This window comes from Pinus tabuliformis, chromosome 1_2 (assembly GCF_031772625.1).
Source record: "Pinus tabuliformis cultivar Carrire ecotype Pingquan chromosome 1_2, CPIR1, whole genome shotgun sequence".
NCBI lineage: Eukaryota > Viridiplantae > Streptophyta > Pinopsida > Pinales > Pinaceae > Pinus > Pinus tabuliformis.
The window spans coordinates 1,062,265,563-1,062,273,135 of NC_142298.1; the positions used below are offsets into that span (position 1 = coordinate 1,062,265,563).

A 7,573-nucleotide genomic window follows, 5' to 3' on the forward strand; every position below is an offset into this window, starting at 1 on the left:
TATGCTTCACCTTACACAGATAGAGTTCAACTATCGGTAGCGCGTTCCATGAGCTTTTACAGTAGGGCTTCTATTATCCGTCACTACAGCTGAATTTTTCACATGAATTCCCTTGAAACCAGAAAATGATGATAGGGAAGACTTAACTCCTTATGAAAATCTAAATGATATTCAAACAGAAATCTATATGATACTTGCTACAAAAAAATTCTTTCTTCATGGAGTGGGCTAGTGTCAAGAAATCATGCACGATATAAACGTCGAGTTCCATAGTTTCATATTTCTACTTACCAAAACCTAGTTCTGAGAATGACTTCACCGATGATGACATTCGATGGCGCAAACCTAGAGGAACACGGTGTGTTTCTCAAGCTGGTTTACGTGGCCAGTAGGGGCCATCTGTCTCCGTTGTTGGTTCCATTAATACTTTCAATATTTCGGCAATTTGACAACTCTCCTCATTTAGAGTGCATCCACAACTCTGACTCCTTGAACTACATGAACTTAAATGCATTCAATGATACATCTGCACCATGGATTTCAAATACGTCGGTGCTGGGGATTTCACATTGAAAATTTGAGCACAAAATTTCTCTGACAGGTTGTTCAACAGGGATGAGATTGCTCCCTATTTCATTTTCTTATCTGGAATTCTATGTGGAAGCAAATATATTGAGTCCCAGCCTCTGATAGCTAAGGAAATGGAATCATTCATGGAGGATGTGAAATATGTTATGGTTAACATCGACACCTTAATTGTTAGCGACCTTGTTCCTCTTTTGGACTGGTTGGATTTGTAGCACTATGATCGAAGAGTCAAAAGAGTAAGAAAAAATCCAGAGAAAGTGTACAGGCTCATTATAGAGAACCATACGCATGACCTGGAAAAATAATCATACGGGAGTATGAGCGAGGATACCAAGGATTTTGTGCATATTTTGTTGTCCCTCCAAGGCCAAGAATAGCCCTCAGAAAAATACCTTATGGGATTAATAACGATATGCTTCTTCAATTTGTTTCAAACTTTGCAATTTACAAATCAGTTTGAATCTATGTTTGTGTGCGTCAGGATGTGCCGAGATAAAAATCACACTTTGAATTAAATGAAGGAGTTGCAGCTCACAGGTGTGTACAACACCTGGGAGACTGCACTCAAAACAAAGAGGAGACTCTCACTCTCGCTCACTCTCCATTACATCAAATGAATATTACAATATTAAATACATCACTGAAAAATAGGTAGTTGTAAACAACCTCCTAAACTCTAGGAACTAATCCTAAACTAAGGAGATACGTTACAACCATATAACCATTTCCCCATTATTTTTAACTCCCCCCCTTAATGGAGAAAGGGTTATTATGCACTCCTAACATCCCTCTAAATAATTCAAACTTTACTCGCCCTAGAGGCTTAGTAAAAATATCAGCTAAATTATCACAAGTGTTACAATACTCCACACATATTTCTTTTGACTGTATCTTTTCTCGAACAAAATAAAACTGAGTGTCAATATGTTTAGTATTTTTATGGAAAACTGGATTGTATGCAAGCTTTATTGTGCTATGGTTGTCAGTTTTGATGCTGGTTTCTTCTTTCTGCCCTTCGCCTGCATCGCTAAGCAATCTCCTCAACCAGATGGCTTCGCATGTTGCTGCACACAACGCCTGGTACTTAGCTTCACATGATGATCATGCTACACTAATTTGCATTTTGCTACTCCACGAAATAACCCCGGATCCAATACTAAATGCATAACCTGTGATGGATCTACGATCATCCAGGTCACCTGCCCAATCAGAATCTGAATAACCTGCTAAAGTAACATCAAAAATGTCAGTGTATAAAATACCATAATTACAAGTACCACTAAGGTACCTCAACAGACATTTTGCTGCAATCCAGTGACTTTCAAGTGGTTTGGACATAAAGTGGCTCAACACACTAACAGAATATGCCAGATCAGGTCTAGTTGTCTTGAGATATATCAAACTTCCCACTAGCTGTCTATAAAAAATGGCATCCACCTGTTTTGTGCCATCATCACTGCTTAAATTGAGATTTCGCTACAATGGTGTTGCTGTTGTTTTGCATTGTTCCATTCTGAATCTTTCCAACAGGGTTTTGGCATACTTTCCTTTAGTTAGAAAAGTTTGACCAGAATCTTTCCACACCTCCAAACCTAGGCAATAATGAAGATCTCCAAGGTCTTTCATTTCAAATACCTGTGACATTTGCTACTTGATTTCTTTGATCAAATTATTTGCATTTCCTGTTATAATCATGTCATCCACATATAAAGAAATCAAAATGATTTTCCTCTGTTTATTTATCTTGGTATATAGTTTTGGGTCGTTGAGGCTCCTATGAAAACCATGCTGTATAAAAAATGAATCAATTTTCTCATACCACGACCTGGGTGCTTGTTTCAAACCGTAAAGTGCCTTATGCAATTTACACACTAAATGCTCCTGCCCCTTTTTCACAAAACCAGGAGGCTGTACTAAATAAATTTCTTCCTTTAATTCTCCATTCATAAATGCAGACTTAACATCTAGCTGGTGTAGCTTCCATTTATTTTCTTTTGCTAAAGAGATTATCATTCTAATTGTATTTAGTTTAGCTACAGGGGCAAAGGTGTCATCGAAATCTATGCCTTCTTGCTATGAATAAACCTTTGCTACCAGTCTAGCTTTTTATTTTTCTACACTCCCATCTGCATTTATCTTAGGTTTATACAGCCACTTACAACCTATAGGGGTTTTTCCTTTAGGAAACTCAACTAAATCCCAAGTATGATTTCTATATATTGATTCAATTTCCTCATGCATTGTAGCCCTCCATTCATCTGATTTACTTGCTTCTTCATAGTTTGAAGGTTCTACAATGTTTAAAATTTTGGACATTAAAGCATAGCCTTTCAATCTTTCAGGTAGTATAGTCTTCCTACCTGATCTTCTAGGTAGAGGACTTACCTCAACTCTATCTGTTTCAGCACTTTATGGGCCTGCATCATCACTTATTACACTATCTGCTGCTACTTCTTCCTGTTTCTGCTCCTGCTCCTGCTCTTCATCTTCGTCACTATTCATCTCTATCAGCAATGGAATGTGGCTGTCATTGCTAGAGTCTTCCTTTCCATCATCAGTCTGTTCATGAAAAACAACATCTCTGCTTTCAAAAACTTTATGAGTCACAAGATTATATAACTTGTATGCCTTATACTCTGTGCCATATCCTACAAATATACATTTCAAGGATTTCGGGTCTAACTTCTTTCTATCTGCTTTTGGTATATGAGCATAAGCTTTAGATCCAAATATTCTTAGATGACTAACTGCTGGTTTGAGTCCAAACAATGCTTCAAAGGGGGTTTTGAAGCCTAGACATTTAGTAGGACTCCTATTCTTTAAATAAATAGCAGTATTAATGGCTTCTGCCCAAAGACCATTTGATATACCTTTACCTTGAAGCATACTTCTCACGCACTCCACAAGAGTTCGATTCTTGCATTCTGCTACTCCATTCTACTGTGGAGTATGTGGCACTGTAAATTGATGCATAATCCCATGCTGCTTGCAGAAGTTCATGAACTCTCCTAACCTGTATTCTCCCCCTTGGTCCGAGCAGAGAATCTTTATCCTTTTTCCTGTTTGGTTCTCTATCATAGATTTAAACTCTTTAAAGTACCGAAAGGCTTGACTCTTTTTACTTAAAAAATACACCCATGAAAACCTAGTGCAGTCATCTGTAAACAGCAAAAAATAATATGCACCTCCTAGGGACCTAGTTTGCATAGGTCCACAAATATCTGTATGCACTAGTTCTAGGATGTCTCTTTCCTTTCTGTTGACATGCAAAGGGAACTCTTCTATATGCATTTTCCCTAATGCACATCCATCACATTCCAGCTTCACATTATGAAAAACAGGGAGTCCTTCGACCATACCTTTCTTCTGAAGTAAGATGAGGTCTTGCAAATTGAGATGTCCAAATCTCTGATGCCAGAGATTTTCGACTGTTGATCTAGCTGCAACCATTGCTTGTCGTGGGATATTCTTTGCATCCAATCTATATAAATTCCCCACGCTCACTCCTGTTGCAACTATTTCCATCTGGCTATTCTTAATGACACAACCATTCTTAAAGAATTGCACCTGCATGTCCTGGTCTGTAATCATTGAGACATAGATCAAGTTTTTCTTAATTCCTAGAACATATAATACATTTTTAAGATGTTTAATGTCACCACTAGGTAGCTTCACAGGAATATCTCCATAACCTTTGATCTCATACCCACTGTAATCTCCTAGATAAATTTTTGATCCACATGCAGATTCTTCAAGAAATTCAAAACAGTCCTTCTTACCAGTCATGTGTGAGGATGCGCCAGAGTCGACATACCATATGTCGTCCTCATCTCCCTTTGATGCTGAAAGAGCACAACCGACTGTGAATAGTCGAAGATCATGGCTGTGGTCCTCCTTTTCTCCAGCAAAATAGCCCTGGTGTTTCCTATGTTTGCCTTTTCTTTCATCCACCTGCCTCTTATAGCATTATTTAATCTGATGACCAAGTTTCCCACAATAAAAACATCTCTTAACATAATTATCAGTCATACCTCTTAATGGTCTCTTTTGAAAAGAGCTGGCCCCCTTCTGCTGCTGCTACTGCGGTTGTTGGTGCTGATGTTGGTGCTGGTGCTGCTTTCCTCTGTACTGTTGCCTCTTCGCCATCAGAGCTAGGTCATTGCTCTGAGTTTTCAGATTCTGTCTTCGCTCCTCCTCCTGGAGCAGAATCGCTGTCAGCTCATCAAATGAAGGGGCTTTCTCCCTCGCTGACATTCCTGTGATGAATGTCTGATATTCATCAGTCATTCTGTTCAATGTGAGTGTAAATAGATTTGAGTCGGACACCTTTTCTCCAATAGCTCCCAGTTTGTCTCTCAGATCCTTGACTCTGGCCATGAATCCACCAACGGACTCATTCTCATCCATCTTCAATGCAAACAATTTTCCCTTGAGTGCCAGAACACGATTTGTATTCTGAGTCTCGTACAGGTTCTTGATCGTTGTCCATAGATCAGCGGCTGACTTGGAATCTCTGATACGTGGGATAATATTGTCCTTAACGGACATCTTCAGTATAACTTTTTCTTTTGCTTCTCTTTTATCCCAGTCTTGTTCTTGGGTCGTTGTTTCAGATCTCAGCTCATTTCCTTCAACGATCGCCCATGCATTTACGCTCTCCAGCAAAGTTTGCATTTTGAATTTCCAGTTGGAGAAATTCGTTCCATCGAGTTTGCCAGACTCGTGGAGGTATGATTCTATACTGTTGTTCATTTTTGCCTAACTGAACACTCCAATCGGCCACCACCAGGCAAGTCTAATCTGCTTCCACCGAATAGATCAAGAACTTCACTGTGCCACCACCGGGCAAGTCCAATCTGCTGCCACCGAAAAGATCAGGGACTTCACTGTGCCACCACCAGGCAAAACCAATCTTCTACCACCAAACAGATCAACAAGCAAGCTCCAACATGCCACCACCGGGCAAAGATGATCTGCTTCCACCGAATAGATCAAGGAGCTGCACTATGCCACCACCGGGCAAAAAACTGATCTGCTTCCACCGAGCAGATCACAGAGCTCTGATTCGCCACCACCAGGCAGGTCCGATCTGCTACCTCCGAGCGGATCACGAAACCCCAATTCGCCACCACCAGGTAGGTACGATCTGAGCGGATCAAGGAACCTCAATTCACCACCACTGGGCAAATCAAATCTGCTACCACCGAGAAGAAATCTCCACGTGTCACCACCGGGCAACTCTGATCTGCAACAAAAAAACAATTGCATATTTCCAGAGAGAAAAAGGTTGGCTCTATGGCGCTCTGAACAGCTACAAATCCGCGCCAATTGCAGAAAAGAAAAATTCACAGTGTCCATGGAAATTGGCACGCTTAGCAGCCATGGATCCGCGCCAATTTAGTTATAATTTTGTTGGTGCACTTATCAGCCCCAAACCCGCACCAATGGGCACTTCTGTTCTTTAAAAAATCGCACCTTTCTGTTTTGTATTGGATTGGCGCGACTGTCTTCAAAAAATCTGCGCCAATTGCTCAACCCTTTCTTCGGCTCTGAGATGATCAGTCATCTGAGACCCTTCACTCCAGGTGTTACCGCAGTTCCACCTGATCACACAGACACATTTACATGTACTCCTACAACTACAGAAATGTAACTAATGATACATCCCTAAAAAAAAAAAAATTGAGGCTATCTCTATCCTAAGCTCTGATACCAAGATAAAAATCACACTTTGAATTAAATGAAGGAGTTGCAGCTCACAGGTGTGTACAGCACCTGGGAGACTGCACTCAAAACAAAGAGGAGACTCTCACTCTCGTTCACTCTACATTACATCAAATGAATATTACAATATTAAATACATCACTGAAAAATAGGTAGTTGTAAACAACCTCCTAAACTCTAGGAACTAATCCTAAACTAAGGAGATACATTACAACCATATAACCATTTCTCCATTATTTTTAACTTGCAGTTGTTCGATGTAGATATTATGGCGACTAGAATTGAATGGGAAATGGCAGAGCTGATACAAAACCAGAGGGTTTTGAAAAAACTGCAAGGACAAATAGACAAAGTTGTGGGCGATGGTCGGCTGGTGGATGAATATGACATGGTAGATTCCATAACTGGATTACGTCGTGATGGAAGCTCTTCGTCTCCATCCGTTGGTTCTGTTGACGGATCCCCATTTAAATGAAAAGATCGTGGATGTTGCAGGCTACAGAATCCCCTCTAAAAGCATTATGTTTGTCAACATATGGGGTTTTGCACATGACCCAAATTGTGGGACGAGCCTTTCTGATTCAGGCCAGAAAGATTCGAGGACGGATCAAAAACCAATATAAATATCGGTGGGAATGACTTTAGATTCCTTCCCTTCTCCTCTGGGAGGAGGAAGTGCCTAGTGGCTAACACGACGTACATCAAGATGCACCACATTGTATCCCTTCTTGTGGACGCGTTCGACTGGTCTCTTCCAAAGGGCCAGGCTGATTTCAACATGGAGTAAGGATTTGGAGTTACTTGCATTCCCTACACCTCGACTAGGTGATGGGGTTCACAATGCTAGCAATGTGCGGTGAATATTTCATTCTAACATGTCCAAAAGGTGGGTTACTATGTCATATCTCATTGAGTGAGTGAGTCAGGTTTATGGATGTGTATTATTTGTTGCATTAGATGTATTCTAATCATGTACGTGAGAGGGATCGTAATCAAATACATCATCATTTTATATATTTTTATATAACAGGTAGCATTATAATAACCATTTCCTATGCTTTAATTTTAAAATTCAATAATTTGTTTGAATTTTAAAGACATTTTCTACACCTAAAAATATTAATGAAATTAATAACTTTTTAAAAGTTACGATATTATTTTATTATTAAAAATAAAATGACTTTCCAATTTTTGGCTGATGACCATTTCAATTTGACCTTTTAGCCATTATGCCATATGACCCCCATCAAGTTTTCTATTT

At 39.7% G+C, this 7,573-nt stretch overlaps 1 pseudogene; it reads left to right on the forward strand.

The window, feature by feature from the left end:
- Window positions 1-309: 309 nt before the first annotated feature.
- Window positions 310-7,099, forward strand: LOC149209806 (cytochrome P450 782C1 pseudogene; annotated as a pseudogene).
- The last annotated feature ends 474 nt before the right edge of the window (window positions 7,100-7,573 follow it).